An 18,173-nucleotide genomic window follows, 5' to 3' on the forward strand; every position below is an offset into this window, starting at 1 on the left:
TAAGTGAAATAAGCCACACTTAGACAAATATTACATACGTACATACATGGATAGGGAGCTGATATAAAAAATGAGCACACGTATATGAACATGTACATGCAACACACATACAAATATAAATAATAGGATTACTTGGGTTTGTTTGTTTGTTTTTTGGTTTTTCCAGACAGCCTTGGCTGTCCTGCACTCACTCTGAAGACCAGGCTGGCCTTGAGGTCACAGAGATCCTCCTACCTCTGCCTCCTGAGAGTCCTGGGATTAAAGGTGTGCGCTACCACACTTGGTTCTTGGTCTTTTTAAGAAACACTTACTATGAAAGCATGAGGACCTGAGTTACAGTCCCCAGCACTCACACAGAATCTGCGCATGGCTAGGCACACCTGTAACCACAGCACTGAGAGGCAGAGACAGCAGAATCCTGGGAGCCTGTGGGCCAGCCAACCTAGAGGAAGCAGCAAACTTCAGGTTCAGTGAGAGATTCTTTTTCAAAGGAATGATGAAAGATGATAGAGGAAAACATCTAAAATGCTCTTCTGGTTTTCCATGTGACCACATGAGCGCGCGCGCGCGCGCGCACACACACACACACCCCATACCATATTGTTACTACAGATACAAAGAATTCACAGAAAATACGTAAAGTTTAAATAGGAAGAAAGTGACTAAAGTCTAATTGAAATGGATTTCCAGATACCAAGTGCAGTGTATACAGCAGGTTCTTAGTAACATGTATAAACACTTGTGTAAATTGTTTCAGTGTGCAAGCAGATGTAGTTTCTTTCATTCCTGCTGATAATGAGCGAAAGATACAAGATCCCTTTGACTTACTCTTGCCACCCTCAGAGACAAAGTTTTCGTTGGTGTAATGGGGGCCAAGCCGAGAAGTCAGCACAGGGACGAGCCCTGGCTAGAACTAAGAAAGTACTAAGAAAGTACACTGCAATCCTGTTCATTCAGGCTCTGCTATTTTCAGCTTAGGCAGAAGTGGGGTGGGTTGTTGCACACATTCAAAGCCACAGGACATTGGTCTGTGCAGTCATTCCCCAGTACACAAAACAGACAGCTGGTCTAAAGTAAAACCACAGTGGTTTAATAAAAGGAAGTGCCTTTATGGTAGTCTAAGGACCTGTCTAAGAGTCCCTTCACTGATTTTCGCCAACTCTCACTGTTGAAGCAGGTGGCAACCAACCCAGGGACAAGAAGTGGCTTAAATTCCATGTGGCTATTCCTTGCACAAGCCGTTGAACCGTTTACTGATTTCAAAATAAAGATGTGTATGGGGGTGAATGGGGCGGGTGGGTGAGTAATTAGCAAGAAGAACTGTAATGCCCCGTAAGAGGAAAGTGATGCATTTATCAATAAGTACATAATTAAACCATGAAGTACTTAGGACCCCTAGAAGTCACTTGAAAGTAGGTGCCAGGTAAATCTAAGAGGAGCTGTTATAAACCAATAACGATGGCTTTCTCTAAAGGAAAGCAGACATCAAACCTTGGAGAACCGTGCCTGGCTCCTAAGGACAGAATGTAGATTTCTCATTTAAATCAACAACCACAAGTAGCCTAGTTGATAAAATAACCATCTGTGAACTCTTACCACTTAGCAGATAACACTTTCACAATTAAACAGTCATTTTGGCTAAAGGATTTGCCATGGGTGAGCTTTGGGCAGATCCATGGGAGAGTGTCTTTGAGATAGGTAGTGGTAACATTTGCATGGAAGATGTGCCAAGTCTATTTTTGCTATTTGTATCAAATTTATTTACACACACACACACACACACACACACACACACACACTATACATTCATGAACACTCAGTATACTTATGGAAGTCAGAGGACAGTGATGGTTCTTCCTTTCTACTAGGTAGGACTGAGATCAAACTCAGGTCACCAGGCTTAGCTACAATTCTCTTACCCACTAAGTCATTTTACCTGCCCCGTGCTTGCTATTTTTATAAAAGACATATGCATAAGCAACTGCCTTTCTGCTTGCTCAAACAGCCAAGTCAGAGTCACTATGCGATGCGATCACTATGCAGGCACTGCAAAAGGGCGTGCAGATTTCATTGCACGTGGGGAAGCCCTTCCTCTGAATGTTCTCCATTCTAGTAAATCCCGAGAAGTAAACTGCACAGCATGACAAAGAGACTTGACCAGAAGTCTTTTTCAGAAGACTGAGACCAAGATGATGATTTATATGAGAGAGAGAAAAAAAGTGAAAGGGAAACCATGACGACCTGGGGAAGATGGTTTTGAACCCATTGATGCTCTTCACAATAGTGAGCTGATGCCAGGGTTACTTTTCCTTCTGTGGCACCTTCTGAAGCTACTTGCTTATTTATTATCTGTTCCCTCTATCTGGACTTAAGTTGCTTGGAATCAGGAAGATGCTCGTTGTATCGCCAGTATAGAACATGGTGGAACATTGGGTAGACACTTTATATAAAGTCATGTCTGGTAGCTAGCATTCCTCTGATACGTTGTCTACTCTTGCTGGCGGGCTGCTGTTTTATACTATTTCAAAAAGTCTTTTCAAGCCCAATGAAAAGTAGCCACTGAATCACTAGACAAGAACCTTAGAGGTCCAGGAGATTAGAGGGCTCTGTTCCTAGCTTACAGGACTTTCCTGCACCTAGAACTTGAATGCTAAGCATGTTTTGTCCGTATTTTTTTGAATTTTAATTGTCATTATGTTTTAATTTATTTTGTCTCTGTGTATGAACCTGTGCTTGTTGTAGTGAGAATGAGTGTGTGCCTACCAGAGCACAGAAGTGGAGATCAGGGGGAAATCTGTGAGACTTAGTTCTCTTTTTTCACCCTGTGGAGCTCAGAGACCCAACCCAAGTCATCAGGTTAGCTAGCAGTTGCCTTTACCTACTGAGCCACCTTTCCAACCCTAAGCTAAGTAAGTTTAAGACAAATATAAAGAGGTAAAACTGCATTTCTTTCATTGCTTTCTACGAATGTGGGTTTGGGGGACTTGATGAATTATAGACTGGTAGGGACTAGATAGATGAGACCTTCAGAGTCAGGGGCAATGTGAGTGGAAGGGTAGTTTGGGTAATATCTTGGCAAAAAGTTAGCATCCTTATAGGCAAGGAAGAAAAATTAAAAGTTAGACTGTTTCTTGTTCCTTCTCCTTTGGTTCAAAAAGTGGGTGTGTTGTAACTAACTCTCTAGTTAGTTGTGGCCTGGTACCAAGGGTTGGCCTCAGTTTCTTTCAGCGCATCTTGTATTTTAACTCCTCTCTCTTCACTGGGCACTTCAGAAAAAAAAGTTCTTTCTGCTTTTGAAAATAGGACAGGCTATTAAACACCACAGACATTTCCTTAAATCAGTTCCTAATGAATCATAGCCTTACATTTTAAAGTTCTTTACATTTGACGCTTGGCATCGCAGGGACAGACACAAAATGTTTTGAATTCTTTATTCTCATTAAGCGTATTAGTCTAATTAGGTTATGTGTAGTAAATGTCCTAAAAACATGAGTAAGCCATCCTTCAAAAGAATGTTCCTGACAAGCTAAGTAGAGGCACAGGACTGAAGACAGGGCAGAGGGAGCTGAAAGCTGAGTGAGGAAGGGTACTTCATTTCATGCTGGAAACCTTGGCACTGAGAAGGCACAGAAAGTTCTGGGCTCAGGGAGCTAACTCTGTTTCTAGTGTGGCCTCTGAACCAAAAGCAGGATAGGGAAGGAAGCAGATAAGAATGGTACCCCTGGAAGAGGGGCTTCTTCTATGAACTGGCTACTGTTTATCTGCTCCCCTGTGCAAGATGTTCCAGAGCAGATCCAATCACTAAATTCAGTAAATACAAAGTATCACTCTACTCCTACAAAGAGACTGCTTGCTCTGGAGATTAGGAAAACCCAAGACAACAAGCCTAGTAAGCAGTAGAGGCTAGGGTGGGGGTGGGGGTGGAGCGAAGCCTTGTTATTTTCATCGACCGGTTTCTGCTTACTTAGAAGCTGCAGAGAGAACGCTCATACATCCCTTAGTGGCAGAGTCATGGTATGGACAGCTGAGTAGGTGAGAAGAACACAACAGAGGAGTTGAAGATAATTCTGATGTTTTCAGCATGGACCGTTCGGCAAATGATGCTATTGCTGACTGAGAACGACGATGGACAATTCAACACACACACACACACACACACACACACACACACACATACACACTGAAAATCAGGGTAGATGAGGAAGCTCTCTGGATTCATTGAGAACAGACTAGTGAGCTCGTTATGTCCCCAGGCAGATCTGAGTTGAGGAGGCAGTTGGCAGGCAACAGGGCTGTGGGTGAGATCAGCCAGGAAGAGAATTGAGAGTGAAATATGAAGAACTGGGTTAAGACCAGAATTCCAAGCGAATCAGCAACTGAGGAGGAGGCAAAGGAGGAAGCTTCAGTGTTAAAAAAAAAAAAAAAAAAAAAAAAAAAGAGCTAAACACATTTCAAAGATGCTTAGACCTAGTGAGGGGGAGAAATACATTCACAAAAAGTTACTCATTAGGTTGCCCAAGGTGATAACAGGAATTGTGTATTACAACGCTAGATGGAAAACAGGCAGAGCAAATAGAAGGCAGTAAAGTCTCAAACGCTGATAGACAGCTAGAGCAAAAGCTAGGAGCCAGCGTGCTTTTAGCTGGAGCAGGCTACTTGTGGCCCACAAACTTGTTGAGAAAGGAGGAACTACAATGGGTAGAGGCACATCCAACAGGTCAAAGGAAAATTCTAGCTTGATGCCAAACATTACTTGCCCTGACCATTGGGATAAATATGAGTGTGCTGAGCTGTCCGCCACCATCTCTTTCAGTATATAAGCAAAAACAGCCAAGGTGAAAGGGCCAAGGCAGGAGACTGCATGCTACTTTCAGGAGAGGAGAAGGACTGTGTAAAACCGAGACATATACTTCAGGTTGGTGGAAGCTTGTATTTAAAAAAAAAAAAAAAAGGCAACAGCAAGAGTAGTTCTTGAAGGTATCTGTGAATTTTGTCGATTGAAGATTTCAAAAGTCAAAGAAATCATGGACTCTAAACTTAGATACAACTCTCTGTCACTCATAAAATTTAAAGTATTATATCGTTAAGGAAAAGTACCCGTAAATGTTCAGCTCACCAGACACTGACAGACTGAACATCCACAGGCAATCAGCATCAGATCAAAACATCCTGGGGAATGGGGACGTGGCTCAGTGGTAGAGGGCCTGCTCAGCCTCAGTAGGGCTCTGGATTTCATCACCAGGATTCCAAAACACCAAACCAAACCAGCCAACCAAACAACAACATACAAATACAACAATGGTGACAACAACAAACAAACAAAAGATACTTTTGTGCCTATTTTTGATTCTGCAACCAAAGCATGGTTTGTTGACTATAAATAGAAATGATCTAGAATGTATGCAAATAAAAATTGCCAGAGACAATGGGGCCAGTCGGAACAATGCTTTCTCTAGAATGTGCCCAGTTCCTGTCATCCATACTCTCCTATTGGTCTCCCGTGCATTTGAACCAGTTACTTAGCGTCAAACTCTTGTCATAACTGTCTCCAGCTAAAAGCTCATCAAAACTTCAGACTTCCTGTTCCTTTTCATACAGTACAACCTACGTAAGATTCACTTATACTCCAAGGGCCACATAGCATCAGTTCATCTACTTAGTGTTTTCGCCTGATGTACTGTGTTCTTTGCACTTTGAGCTTCTTCCGGTCGTCATAGATACTATTTCTCTTTCTTCTGTGCTTCCCTTCATACTGTTTTCTAGCCCTACGAAGCTCAGCACCTCACTAGGTACATTTTTGTCCATCCTTCAGCGCTTAATTACCAAAGTTCGAGGCACAAAGTAGGTGCTAAGAAAGACTGACTGTTGATATATACAAGTTGAGAACATCACCTCAATGAAAAAATGATATACAAAGATTCTATAACGCCATCTGTTTCTTTAAAAAGACAACATGTGTGGTGTCCAAGTACATCTTTTCCTGAGCTGTTACAATATTGGATCTCTAAAACGGAATTGCATTCATGGGGTATTCAAAAACAACACCAGATCCAGCCTCTGTCTTTGAGAAATTAATGATCAAGTCGGAAGAAGACAATTTCCTGGTGAGTTAAACAATATGGTATCTTATACTGTGAGGCTGAGTAGCCACGAGAGCCCCAAGGCACAGCATGTGCTAGATTGGTGCAAGCACATGAACAGGCAAGGAACATTTTAGTGTACATGCACAGAAAGGTCTCATTGTTGTGAAGAACGAAATAATTTTTTGAGAAAATAGATGGAGCTGGAGCTCATCATGTTAAGTAAAACAAGCTACACCCAGAAAGACAGATAACACAAGCCTACTCTCGTATGCAGAATCTTGATGTAAATATATTTACATATTCATATATAAAAATATCAATGTAGAAAGGGGACTATATTTGGGGAGAAAGGGTCTAAAGTGAGGGAGAAAGAAACAAGTGAGGGCATGAAAGACAAATAAACACTACACGGTTTCTTTCATACAGAAACACTAATACTTGTATATTACGAACTATAATGCAGACTTTTGTGAAGGAAGGGACCAGTGGGAGTTAGCAAGGAAAAATGAAGTGGGATGACCATGAGCAAAAGACAATGATATACACATGGAAATATCATAATTAGGCACATTATTTTGTATACCAACCAAAAATAAGTAAAAACAAAACAAAAAAAAAAACTAACAGGAAACAATAAACAACAAGTAAGCACATAGAATGGGGAGGGGAAAACATTAGTCAAACAAGCAGAGGCCTTGGGAGGAGCTTGCAGGGAGCACTGTCATTTGGTTAGGCCATAGTTGGGAGCAGTGAGGATCCCACGCAGAGGTGACAAGTCTGAAGTTTAAAGGGAGGCCATGAAAGCAAGCCTGAGGAGAGCAGCACAGACAGCCAAAGGTTGAACAACAGATACTTGCAAGACCAAGGCTGCACTATGGATTCCGCACACTGGGAAAAGATATCTTTATTTGATATAACAAGGGATGGATATTCCATGGAGCTTCTGGGTCAGCAGATGACAATATTCCCTCAATAAGACAACAAGGAAGTGAAAGCAAATTGGGCAACTGGTATCTTAGAGACATAGCATGATACCTCCAAGGAAAGATAAGAACTCTTGAAGGGAAAAAAAAAATATATCCAGACTGTGATCATGGTGAGATAAAAGAAAGGCCAGCTAGCACACACATAATAAAACACCCTTATCTCCTGATCACTACATTATTAACGACAATCCCCAGCTGTTCTGCTCTCTGGTTATAAAGCTACCCAGATGTCTGTATTAGTCAACTGAGACGGCTGTAACAAAATACTACTGACTGGGGCCTTAAACTATAGAAATGAAATTCACAGAGTTTTGGAGGCTGAAAGTCAAGATCAAGGTATCAGCGGGGCTGGTTTTTTCTGAGCATCTCTCTTCCATTGTGGTAACATTTTCTCTAGGCCTTCCCTCTTCTGACAAGGCCAGCAGTCCCCTTCGTTGCAGCCCTACATTTATGACTTGGGTAACCTTAATTACCCCTTAAAAGTACTCTCTACATATAATCATACTCTAAGGCACAGGAAATTTGCACTTCAAGGGTATTAGCTGGGGATTATAACATGGGGATTTCCTATGGACTGAGCCATGTCCTCTTTCAAACCTACTTACCCTTACCTTATCATCTATCATCTATGTGATGGATGCATCTATGTGATGATAGCATCTATTCTCTCTCTCTCTCTCTCTCTCTATATATATATATATATATATATATATATATATATATATATATATATGTAATCTGTCTATCTATCTATCTATCTATCATCTATCTGTGTATCTATCATCTATCTATCTATCTATCTCCCCATCCACCCTTTCATCTATCATTTGCCTATTGACTCTACTTATTCTATGTCTTTGGTTGCCTAAATCCTGATGGGTATATATGCTTTTTCTGAAACATTTCACTGCACTTTCTCTAAACATTGAACGGACTGCTCTTGCACCATTTTCATGCTTCATTGTCACAATTTGTGTGGAAGATTGGATTATTTTGGCAATTTTTCATGCTCTGTCCCTATCATGTGACCTTATGGTGCACTAGAGTGAGTAGGCTATGTGGTTTACTCTACTGGGAGTGAGCTTGACAACAGGGCCTGATTCAACTATTAAAGTGTGTGTAGATATCATGTGAAATGTTCCCGTGTAGATAGGGGCTTTTAGCTGTTGTGGCCCATAATGATAAAAACATACACCAGGCAATCTGCTGCCTTTTCCATGTGAGCCCTAGAACACACACACACGAAACATCTGGGCATGTTCTATAACGGGAGCCAAGCATAGCTGACTCATAGCTTGAAAGAGACCCACCCAGCCAAGATGTGTGTGCCAAACTACCCTTGAGCTGCAGGCTTGCAGATGTAAGAATAAGTATTTACTGTTGCGTGTCACCACAGTGTGGAAGGACCAATGTGGGGCTTAGATAGTGTACGCTTCTTGAGAACAGAGACACGGTGATAATTTACACAACTCATTGCTTGCAGACGTGACTGACACACACTACCTGCCCAGTAAATACTCATTGCACGAAAAGATAAGCAAGCAAAATAACTGAAGAAGTACAGTGAAGAAAGGTGCGGCCAAGCTATGTTTTAGGAAACAAATGGATAAAGGTATGAGAGGGAAATGAAATGTGAGCTGGTAGTCAGCCTCATTTTAATACGAAACAGTTATGGGATTAAATAGTGATCTGCAGGCCAGGTGTGGTGGTGCACCCCTATAATCCCAGCACTTGGGAGGCAGAGGCAGGTGGATCGCTGTGAGTTCAAGGCCAGGCTGGTCTACAAAGTGAGTCCAGGACAGCCAAGGCTACACAGAGAAACCCTGTCTCAAAATAATGATGATGATGATGATGATGATGATGATGATGATGATAATAATAATAATAATAATAATAATAATAATAATAATAATAATAATGATGTGATCTGCAAGGAGGATGGAGGATTTGAAACTAGCCTTGGCTGGACTACATAGTAAGGCACTGGGTCAAGAAATGGAAAATAATCATCATCAACAACAACCAAACAATAACAAAAAGTCTCATTAATAAAAATTGAGAAGAAGAAAACCAACAAACAACAAAGCATGACTTGTTTCTTATATTCAAATGAACACAGCCTAGAGATCTAGCTCAGTTGGTATAGAGTTTGCAAGTGTACACGAAGCCCTGAGCTCCATCTCTAGTCCTGGACATGGCGCCATACAACTGCAATCCCTGTACGTGGAAGGTAGAGGTAAGAGGATCAGAAATTCAAGGTTGTCCTCAGATATGTAACAAGTCCAAGGCCATGCTTGGCTACATGAAAGCTGTGTGTGTGTGTGTGTGTGTGTGTGTGTGTGTGTGTTGCAGCAGTCTCATGTGACAAGCACACAGAACACCATCACTGAACCCCAGTTACTGAAGTAGTCTTTTGGGGGTACTTCTTTTTGCCTATCAGGCCTTTGGAATGGCTGCAGTTCCTGTCTGTAGCAACATGTAATATTGGGGAAACAAAGGACAAAAGAGTGCCACTCCTCCAAAGACTTCAAGACAACAAAACTACAGGAAAACAAAACTTTCTTCTCCCATCAAACAACCTCGCTTCTAGGAATTCATCTATCTCCCTTGATCTGCTGATGGTTTCTGCTCCTAACAAATAGGTATGACACCACATCAGAGCCTTTGGGGAGCCTGTGGTCACCAGAGGTCTCTGCTGTCTGTCCTCCTTAACCTCCTCAGCAAGGGATGTCTCAACAGGGATATTGTCACATTCCCTTAGTACATGTGTCATTAGCCTGTCGTTAGAATGGCTTCTTAGGAGACAGCTTGAACAATTCCAAATTCATTAGCTGTCTTCAGCTGAGCTTTATAAATTTTTGCCTTACACTGAACAGATAACACACAATGTGCATACACATACAAAACCGACGGCACTTACATGTCTTCCACTGTGTTTGGGAGAACAAAGAAATAGTATGTATTCTGTTTGCTGTCAATCATAACCCGAGATTAAAGCTGCTGTTTAATGCATTCAAAAGTTACACACGCCAAACCTAGTCTTTCTCTGAGCTCTGAACTTCAAAAGGAATATTTTATAGGAAAAACATGCACAGAAGTGTGCATGCGCACTCACACTCACACATACACACACAACACACATAAAACAACACATGTTCACACATAGAGAGGCTGTAAACATTAGAATACATTTCATTTTTATTTCTATAAATGAAACCCAATGACAGAACACCTGCAAAATCATTAGGGTTGTGCAAAGCCACAGAGAACGCAAGCTGCTCCCAAATGGTACCTGCACAGTGCTGACACAAGTAGAAAGCATCCGCTGGAACTCTGGTGGGCAATTTACCGAGTCCCACTTCCAGGCTGTTTCAGACTAAAACAAATCTTGTTTTGTGACAATTATTTACTCAGAAATTTCTAGAAGATCATTTCCTCCTTCAGCCTATATTTAGCATACTGCTACAAGTGGAACTTATCAACATAATATATTGAGATCCCACCGAGCATACAATATTATATTACTAAAATTTTACTATTAAAATGTTCTTAATTTAGATGCCCATTAATGCAGATTTAGTGACAATTTGGACAAAGGCCATGATTCTTTCTAAAAATAATGTTTGTTGTTTTTAATGATTATAAAAGCAATTTATGTTCATAGCGTTGTTTTGAAATGTCAATAAATATAAAAGAAATAATTGCCAGCATCTATATCCAACCAGAAAAGAGGCTACTTAACTTTTGCTGTACTTCTTTTTAGGCATTTCGATGTATATATTTCATCTTTTTAAGTATAAAATTTGCATGGTATTTACTGATTTAAAATCTTTTATTTTTAATCGACATGCATATGTGTAAGGAGGTGGGGGTGTTCTGCACATGAATGTAGTGTGCATGGAGGCCACAAGAGGGCGTTAAATCACATAGCGTTGAGTTGATGTGCAGTTTTGAGTACTCCCAACATGGGTCCTCTGTTCTGGGGTCCTCTGAAGAGGACTACACACTGCTAACTAGCGGGCCACGTTATTTCGTTTCACTGATATCCTGTAACTTATTTATCTGTTTCTTACAGTGGGTTATTAAAAGTGCTTTCTAAATTTTCATACATGCATCACCGAGATGAAAAGCTATTCAAATATTTATTTTATTTATTTGTGTGTGTGTTGGGGAAGGGGAGAAGAGACAGAGAGACTATAGGAGACAGTACATGTACGTATCACCTACCAGTAATTGTGGATGCTTGCACAGGGAAAGACTTGGGATCCCTTGGGGTAGTTGTTAGTGCTCAGTGAGAGCCAAACTCTGGAGCTCTGTAAGAACTGCAAGTGGTTTAAACCACTGAGTCATCTCTCCAGCACAGAAAAACTCTTAAACTAGTGGTTCCCAAGCTGTGGATCACGACCTTTCTGGTAAAGCTTTATCTTCAAAAATATTTAAATTCTGGTCTATAACAGTAACAAAATAACAGTTATAAAGTAGCAACAAAAATAAATTTTTGGTTGTGGGTTACTACAACATTAGGAACTGTGCTAAAGGGTCCCAGCTTTATGAAGGCGGAGAGCTGCTGTCTTAGTAATGTTGGTAGGCATTTCTCATTTTCTTTGGAGAGAACGATTTTAGGCTTGAACATATTTCCAAATTGCATTGCTGAAAATTTACACTTGCTGACACACCCTCCCCAGTATAATTCATGCCTTGCTGGTCTCTGAAACGCACTATTATTTAATTTTACATTTGCAAGTATGATGAGTGAAAACATATTACTTCACTGTTTTATTTGCATTTCCTTGAATATTAGTGAAGGCAAATATTTCCTCCAATGGTATTGTCATTTGTCTACCTTTATGACAAGTTTATGTGTCTCAGACATAAACCAGAGTTTTTTTTTTAATGAAGTTGTAACAATCTGATATGTAGCTTTGCTGTAGGTTCTAAGAAAGAACTATAAAGTTAATTTCTAGTTCATTTATATAAAAATATTGTGCTTATTTTATTTTACTATTACTTTAAAACAAAAATAGCCTACACTGAAAGATTGGTATTTACCTTTATATTTTGTTGGTTTTTATTTTTACATTTGATTCATGTACAGTTAATTTTGACGCTTGGGATAAGGTGAAGTTGCAACATGAGTTTTCCCTCTTTCCTACATATGTCACTTTACTAGTATTATTTATTATATGATCCATACAGTAAGCTAAGATATATGTCTTTATTTATTAGATTCCATGCTTCTGAACCCACCTGTCATTTCTTATCCTTAAATATGAGAGGTTAGTATTGTTTTATAACATCTGGTTATCCCATTGGTCTCTCCTCTCAAAGGAACTGTAAGTCATTTTCTCCATAAAAAATAACTCCACTGCATTGTTTTCTGGAGGCATGACTCTGGGGTTTGGGGAGGGCCGGTGAATACTAAGCAAACATTCTACCACTGGCATACACCCCCAGCAATTCTTCCAGGATTTTAATTGGCATTTTTAGTTAGAGAAAAATTAACACCTATATAGCTCTTACATTTAGAAGTATAGGTAGCCAGTAGCTCTATTAAAATCCTAATGTCTTCTCTCTTAGGAAAGACAATATTTATTTCAGATAGTTTCCATTTCAGGGAAGTTATTGATTAAAGGACTTATATAATCTCTTTGAATTGTTCCAAATTTTTACTCGGTTATTTTTAATTTTGTACTTATGATCATCTCCTTTTCAAGTGAAGGAATTTTTATCTTTGTGTTTCTAATGAGCATATCTGTCATTTTAATTAAGTGGCTTTTTATGATGATAGGACCTTTGAGAAGATCAATTAACAGAGGATGATAAGCTGTACCCATGTCCATCTCTGATGCACTGGTTCATTTAGGATGGATGTTTCTTATCACGTTTTACAAGCCTATGTCTACCTTGTCATCTTTATGCTTCACTCCTATTTTAGGGACGAGGCTTAGCTTTATTGAGAACTGCTTCTGAGTTTTTCTTAGTGTCTTATGAAATGTTTATTACGCTATGTTACACATTATAAATTTAAAACATCACTTTATATTCTTGCAAAAACCATATTAACTTGTGGGGTATGCATGATTCTTTCAATGTACAATTCTATCTTTGGATTATGTCAAGAGCCCATAAATTGAAACATCATCTTATCTAGAAAGCACAAAGAATATGTTCCTTTTTCAAATTAAAATGTTAAAAAGCAAATGATGTAGCTTGACTAAATTTAGAAAACATTGAAAATAGTCTCATTATAATGTACCTGTCTTCTTAATGCTACACTCAATTAAGTGGCATATATATGCATGCCTTAGTTTATCATAATATTTATAATAATACTTCATATTTGGAGTCTACTCCAAGTTTGGAGTAGACTTCTAAGTTAGTGAAGTTTTAGTGTATTCCTAAAAATGTGTGAAATAAAGTATCTCCAAAGAACAGTCACACAAGTTTTCACTACTGACTGATGAGGTCATTTTAATTTATCAGCCATTTTGCTGCCTGTGTTTTGGAATCGAGAGTCTCTGCCACCTTGCCAATCTTAATTTCTTTCATTAATACCTTGAGACATATTTCAAGTGGTGGAGTCAAATTGAAATGGCGGAACTAAAATTAAAGATTCCTGCTGCCAAGAAGGCTGTCCATGGCTGACCTTCAGAAAACTCGCCTGGCGACTTAGAGCTTCCTCCCACAAAGTAAACAGTTTACACACTTCTCAGCATTCCTCAAGCATTCCCATCGAGCATGTCTTACATGGTATTTCTCCACTGCACTGAGATCCTCACAGCTACAGGCAGTTTTCTTCCTTTTTTGTAGACTCATACCCATCACCTCAGTGGTCAGGGATCCTTGACCACTGGGCTTCTGGTGTCCTAGCAACAAACCTGGCCACCGTGATGAGAAAGGCAAGGGAAGACCAGTTGAGCTCTTCCCTGAGGTTCTACCATAGACACTGTAAGTGCTCTTTCAATTGCTTGAATTCATTAATCCAATTTAATTTAAAAATCACTGAACAGTTCATGGATGAGGTAGATATTTAATGTGATAATATGATACTCTTTCCTCTTTTAGAGGTCTATTAAAAGTTTAATCTCTACTAGTTCACTATCAATATCTAATTAATTTCAATTTTAAGAAATGACTTTAAAATCCACCCATTATGTCTTTTAAACTTTCATATGATGAGTTTGTATCATAGAGAGCCCATAAATTTTATAAGTTAAATGACAGAAGACAAAGCATATAAATATTTATGATATTAATCAAATTTGCATAAAACTTGGTCATGTCCATATTATAAAATATCTCTTCTCAATATTACAGAGGTGAAATGCTCCACTGGCATTTTTATATATCACAGATTCCAACCAACATAAGAAAATTAATCTTTTGAACTTTTTGCTTTATAAGTATTTTGAAATATAGAAAACCTACTCTTGTTCTTCAAGATTTATACCAATGACATAGAAATTCTATTGTTATTTCTATATTGCTATAATGAAATCAACAAAAGGCAAAAATGAATCAATCATCTATGGGACATTTTAAAGGTTGATGCAAAAATTATTAGAATTCCCTGAATAAAGTCAGTGAAGTTTCTGTGTTTTGATCTCAACATACAACTATTTTGAGCAGAATTTCTATCTAGTGAGCCCACACATTTCCTAGATTAGAAGGTCAAGAGGTAAAATTTACAAACAGACGTCACCTTTCATATGGTTGGTCAAGGCAAGTCCTACTGGCTGGGAGCAGTTATCAGTATAACCATCACTATGGTAACCTTTAGACTCCGCTTTGTAGGCACCCATTCACTTGTCTTTAGAGAGATGAAGGTAAAAAAGAGGGAAGGAGAGAATGGGGAATTTGGGCTTTCAAAGCAGAAAGTCTCAACTTCACACATGACTAGAATGCCAAGGGCAAAGGTTTAAAGATGGCTGCTGCTGGTTGCACACTTCACTAAGGATGCTGTTTCTAGTATGAACCAGACTCCTACACACAGCATCAAAATCACAAAAGGAAGCTTGTACAAGATGATTACCAAGCACATACATCACGACAATGTGTGCTTTGTGATCAATTAAAATGCAAGAATAGTCTGCACTGGGGCGTCTTACAAAAGGGCCTTTCTTCTCAGTGCTTAAAAAAGGCAGATCTATCAAACTTATGATAATGCATTGCCACGATGATTTAATTGTCAATTACAAATTACTTAAATGTACTTTAATGATCTATATAAAACCTTATTTTTTTCCCACTAATAGCTATTAATGGTTGTTAAAGAAAATGAAACCACTTTACTGAAACATAATGTAAGGGTCTATTAAGAATAAGTTCTCAAAATGATAAAATATTATCATGAAAATGTGAACTCCTGTACTTTTTTATATTCTGTAATAGGTCAGTCTTCATCCCACCGAACACTTCCTTCAAATTACATGCAATTATAGTTTAGACATCTTTATGTATATTATAGCTAAAATACATTTTATCCAATTCCAGTCAAAATGCTTTTTCAGAAGTTGGAAATAGAGTGAGAGCAAGTTGTGATCACATTTTCTCCGGACGAGCACCTGCTTGTCTTTGTCTTGGCTCTGGTCCCTGGCTGCTTTTAAAACTTTTGGTAGAATGCGTGAATGAAGCATTTTGTGCTGTCTCTAACGGTCAGCATTTAGTCAATTTGAGGTACACATTTGCCTCACATAATAAATGTATTGTCCAAGAAGGCAGAATTCACATACATATGTTAAAAGAATATTGTAACCACACCAGAAATTCTTATTAATGGAATCAAAGTACAAGGCTTAAAAAAAAAAAAAAAAGAGTCATTTTGTAATCAAGTTGTCTTGCTAGTGACCTGTTTATACCCCTGACTTTCCTGCATGTGGCTTTCTTAAAAGGGGGTGGGTCACATTCTTCTCTCACCCTGAACACTGCTTCATACACATCCCTGAAACCCTCTTAAAGCATTTCTCCTGCTTTAAGATGCTCACTAGACAAGGAGCTGCTGGGTACAGGAAACTAAACATCACTAGAATCAGAATCAAACAGCACTAGGCATATCTCCACTCCATCTAGAGGCATTTCAAGACTTAAAAGATCCATTTATTTGGTGACTATGGACGGCTAAATAAGCCAAGGAGTCGAAGAAATACAGCTATTTTGGGTTTGCAGTTATTCTACCTGGCTGTCTACACTGATTGTACTAAATAGCCATTGAATCATCATCACTTAAGTGAGCATGTGAGGACTGGATGCCAAGTGGAAAAGATGGGTTTTAGACTATGAGAAAGTCTGAAGTCCAACTCTGACTCAGTAAACTTCCCTGCTTCATTTTTTTCAAACACTCTCTAATGTAATCAGGCAGGGATTAAAAAAAAAAAAAAAAAAAAAAAACAGATTGGGAAGAAGTTTCTGGTTAAGCACACTCCTAGTTCTCATTGTGCCCTTTACTGATCCAGTGTGTGTGTCAGTATTGCTGTGTGGAGTTATGTAGCATTTAAGTTAAAAGATCTTTAACACACATAATTAAAATACAAAGTGGACCTTAATATTGAAACTTGTAGGCACCCATATGTTTGAATTTTCTTTGCAGGAGCTTGGAAAACAAAAAAATGAAACTTTGGGGTTTGGAGCACTGGGGACTTTTGGTGTTTGGGTTAATTAGGAGCACCTTGTGAATGGCCTATTTTCACATCATCCTGTCCACTCAGCTTTACCTGACAGAAGCTGGATCCCTCCTGGACTAGGCTTATTTTGTAATCTAAGGCACATTCATTCACATGTCATCAGGGTTACTTTTCTCACAGCCATGTTAAAGCTGATTAATCTACCAGGCACTTGTCAGTTTTCCTTTTCTTGTTAACAAGCTATTCCCTGAATCTGTGTGGCCTTTTACAGCCTCAGTTTTCTCATCAATAAATGAAAATGATATAATTTTACCTGCCTAATAGAATAAAGAGGATTAAATAAGGAAATGCATAAAAGGGTTTGGCTCAGTGCCTGGCACACAGAAAATGCAGCATAAATGTTGGCTATTCATTTTATTTTATTTTTATAACATTGCAGTGAGAAAAACCTCAATGCAAAAGTGTAATGAAATTAGTGGTGTCTTAGAAAGGAAAACAGCTATGGTGAGAACTGTGGGAGATGCTGACTTTCTCTGAGACTCCAGGAAGACATAGTCTGTGTGCGGACAACAGAATGTTAGGTGTGAGCTTTTTACGAGACAGATGTGAGAGCTCAGCATTTTGAAGCTACAGGTGACAACCTGAAAAGTACTGGTGCAGACTACTGCAGATGTGGATTGCCCTGCCTTGAGGATGTTAATTGGGTACTATCCATGCCATGTCTTGCATCTGCTAGTACTTAGTGCTCTTACAGCGCGTCGGTGATGGTGGGGGAGGTCACAAAATGTTCAGTAAAAAGCACTGTTTGGACAGGAGGATAAAGTGAGTGGGCTCATTTCTCTTATTGTCCCTTCAACAAATCACAACCCACCCTCAACGCCAGAAAAAGAGTTATTTGAACACAGGTGTTTTATTGTGATAATGAAGTGGAAGCCAAGTGAGAAGAAAGGGATGGGATGAGTGAGGATTATTTGTTCGTTAGACAGTATTTACTGGGTGCCTAATCCATTCAGGTTCCAGGAGTGAGAGTGCCATGATGGCAGGATGACCCTCCTGGGTGCCCCAGCACAGAGTTGCAGGCCCTTGTAGGAATTTGTGATGATCTTTGTTGAAAAGACATGGGACTCTTTATGTGATCTTGTGGAAAATGATGAGCGGCGCTATTAACAAATGAGAAAATAAGAGAGAAGAACCCTCTAACTAGACAACACTCCTAGTGGAGGATGGGGAACACCATCCCACTCACAGAAGATTTGATCCAAAAGTTACCCTGCCTACAAGATGTGCAGGGATAAAGATAGAACAGATAGAGCAGAGATAGAGGGAATGTCCAACCAATGCCTGGCTCAACCCAAGACCCACCCCATGGGAGAGAGCCAACTCCTGGCACTAGTAAATATACTCTGCTATGTTTGCAGTCAAGAGCCTAGCAGAGTTGTCCTCTGAGAGGCTTCACCCAGCAGTGGTTCAAAACAGATGCTAAG

At 39.3% G+C, this 18,173-nt stretch overlaps 1 protein-coding gene across 2 annotated transcripts in view; it reads right to left on the reverse strand.

The window, feature by feature from the left end:
- Celf2 (CUGBP Elav-like family member 2) overlaps positions 1 to 18,173 on the reverse strand; it is an 833,341-nt gene that overhangs the window by 318,428 nt on the left and 496,740 nt on the right. The window lies entirely within an intron of this gene.

Source organism: Acomys russatus, chromosome 9 (genome assembly GCF_903995435.1).
Source record: "Acomys russatus chromosome 9, mAcoRus1.1, whole genome shotgun sequence".
Lineage (NCBI taxonomy): Eukaryota > Metazoa > Chordata > Mammalia > Rodentia > Muridae > Acomys > Acomys russatus.